A 3074-nucleotide genomic window follows, 5' to 3' on the forward strand; every position below is an offset into this window, starting at 1 on the left:
GCACATCTACCACTGGGATAGCAAAACTGCTCCAGATCCTTCAGCTCCTTGGGTTCCACTGGTGTACAGCAATCTTTAAGTCATACTACAGATTCTCAATTGGATTGCGGTCTGGGCTTTGACTCGGCCATTCAAGACATTTAAATGTTTCCCCTTAAACCACTCAAGTGTTGCTTTAGCAGTATGCTTATGGTTATTGTCCTGATGGAAGGTGAACCTTCGTCCCAGTCTCTGGAAGACTGAAACAGGTTTCCGTCAAGAATTTCCCTGTATTTGAATGAATCATGCAGCATGTGAATTGGCTTTTGATTTTGTTAATKGGTGCAATTATGAACATTGCCATATCGGCTTGTGACCGGGGAACAGTGTTGTAAAGTACTTAAAAGATACTTTAAAAGTATTTTTACTTAAGTCGTTATTTTGAGTATCTGTACTTTACATTTAATATTTTATTTTTGACAACTTTTACTTCACTACATTCCTAAAGAAAATTGTTGTTTTTACTCCATACATTTCTCTGACACCCAAAAGTACTCGTTACATTTTGAATGCTTAGCAACACAGGAAAATGGTCCAATTCGCACACTTATCTAGAGAACATCCCTGGTCATCCCTACTGCCTCTGATCTGGCAGACTTACTAAAAACAAATGCATTTTTTGTCAATTATGTCTGAGGGTTTGAGTGTGCCCCTAGCTATCCATCATTTTTTTTTAAACAAGACAATTGTGCCATCTGGTTGGCTTAATATAAGGAATAAGAAATTATTTATACTTTCACTTGTACTTTTGAAGTATATTTTAGCAATTACATTAACTTCTGATACTTAAGTGTATTTAAAACCAAATACCTTTAGACTTTTACTCAAGTAATGTTTTACTGGGTGACTTTCACTTTTACTTGAGCCATTTTTCTATTTCGGTATTTTTACTTTTACTCAAGTATGACAATAGAGTACATTTTCCACCACTGCTGGGGAGGAGCTTGGCCATTCAATGCAATTTGCTTGTAATTGGTATGTCAGCCCCTAATCTTTCCATGTCCGTTATAAAAACAGTGTTGCCTAAAGGAAGTCAGTTGTGCATCTGCAGAGGCGAGAACTATCTGGGAGAAAGTAGAAGTGCGAGGAATAAGTCAGGCATATTTGTCAGATTTGCAACATCAGCACTGTTATGTTTGTTCCTTATATAATGACAAACCGGGGCGATGGGTTGTGTGCTACCTCTGGGAAGCTGATCACCTCTGACAAACAGCCCAGGAAAGAAGCGAAGAATGTTGAACTTATTGCTGATGCAATACAGTTACCAGTCACTCGTGAGCAGCTGGTTGCTCACCAAAAGGTTGACAACAGGCTTGCTAAATGTTCTTCTAGGGTTGTCTCATTGGAAAAGGTAAAGAATAAGAACGTGGCTTACTTCATTGATGGTAATCTCCTCATGCGTAAATGGACATCCCATGATGACGCGGGCGGAGATTGGAATGCTGTTTACCAAATAGTAATTCCTACAGCCTCTCGACAAAATGTGTTATCACCTCAAAGTATTGCAGAGCCAACAACAAAGCAGAGCTTCTTTGTTCTATTGTGGCATAGTTTGTTTGACATTTATAATTTACGTGAAAAATAACAAACGGGATGATCCACTCCACTCTTGTCCTGCTGCAGTAGACAGCACCAGCACCTCTGGCACTAGCATCTCCTCAAGTTTAAACGGTTTCTCAAAATCCGGAGCACAAGTACAGGGTATTACATAAGAGTGCTTTAGCAGTGTCAAAGGCTATCTTACAATCAGGAGACCACACAAATGATTTAGCCGGACTGAGCAAATCGGTCAATGGAGCCACTACGCGCAGAGAAATTTTGGACAGAAACTACGGTAGTAGCCACCACTCCTAAAAAGCGGCGTAGCTCTCGTCTGGTGGTAGGTGCAGGGAATGCAGTTATAGCCAAGACCTTGGCATCAACAGGGCGCACCTGTCCATGGCCGACCTCCTTGCCAAGATAGGTAACAGTAGCCTTCCCAAACTCGCACTTTGCAAGTTTCAGGGTTAGCGAAGCAGCTGCAACCGTTCACATACTCCCTTAGAGAGTCAACATGATTTGACCACTCAGACGAATAAATACCAGATCATCAGATAAGCACTACAATTGGGTACTCAGCTAATACGGCGTTAACCAGTCGTTGGAAAGTGGCTGGTGCATTTCGCATCACAAAGCCATGACTGAGTACTGTAGGAAGTTGTCTGGGTTACAAAGGCAGAAATCTCCGAAGCACGTGAAGTTAACGGAACCTGCCAGTAATCTTTTAAGAGGTCCAACTTAGTTACATACTTAGCACACGCACATAGTGTCGATACAGTTGTCAGTCTGGGTAACGGGAACGAATCTGATTGTGACAGAATTAACCTTTCGATAATCCGTACATAACCTGGACGTACCATCAGGTTTAGGAACCAGAATGCAAGGAGAACTCCAAGGGCTTGAACTTGGCGTAGCCAGGTCATTCTCCAACAAATCTCACCTCATCCCTCATTATCTTCTCTTGGAAGCGTTGATACGATATGGGGGTTGCTTGATAGGTGTAGCATTTCCAACATTAATGTCATGTTCCAACACGTTTGTGCGAGTGGAATGTCATTAAAGAGACATGGAAAACCGTGTAGTAGCTCAACATCGTCGGCCTGTCCGTCCGTTAAATGAACCAGACCTGACTGGATAGACAGCAGCATTTCTGAGTTGGCAATCTAACGCACTGCTGCGGAGTATTGCGCAACTCTAATCCATCTCCCTCACCATCATCAATATGACAGTCCACTATCATAGCAGTAGAAGCAGAGGAGACAGCAGTACCTTCCTCTGTTTTTGAACTATCCATCTGGGTGATGGGTCGGGTGTGGTATGCTTTCAACATGTTAATGTGGCACACACGAGATTGGCGTTTTCTATCAGGCGTTTGAAGCACATAATAGTTTCACTTAATTTCTTCTCTCAATGAAGTAAGGACCAGAGAAACGAGCTGACAGTGAAGATCCTGGAACAGAGAATTGGACGTGAAACAGCTCTAAATCAAGTGGTCT

The 3074-nt window shown here is 42.1% G+C and overlaps 1 protein-coding gene across 1 annotated transcript in view; it reads left to right on the plus strand.

Moving 5' to 3' along the window:
- The first annotated feature begins 1044 nt into the window (after positions 1-1044).
- Positions 1045-3074, plus strand: part of LOC112075823 (lysozyme g) — a 12337-nt gene continuing 10307 nt past the window's right edge. The window contains exon 1 of the mRNA XM_024142758.2: positions 1045-1162. The gene's annotated coding sequence lies outside the window, so the exon portion shown is untranslated. The remainder of the gene's footprint in view (positions 1163-3074) is intronic.

This window comes from Salvelinus sp. IW2-2015, unplaced genomic scaffold (genome assembly GCF_002910315.2).
Source record: "Salvelinus sp. IW2-2015 unplaced genomic scaffold, ASM291031v2 Un_scaffold3423, whole genome shotgun sequence".
NCBI lineage: Eukaryota > Metazoa > Chordata > Actinopteri > Salmoniformes > Salmonidae > Salvelinus > Salvelinus sp. IW2-2015.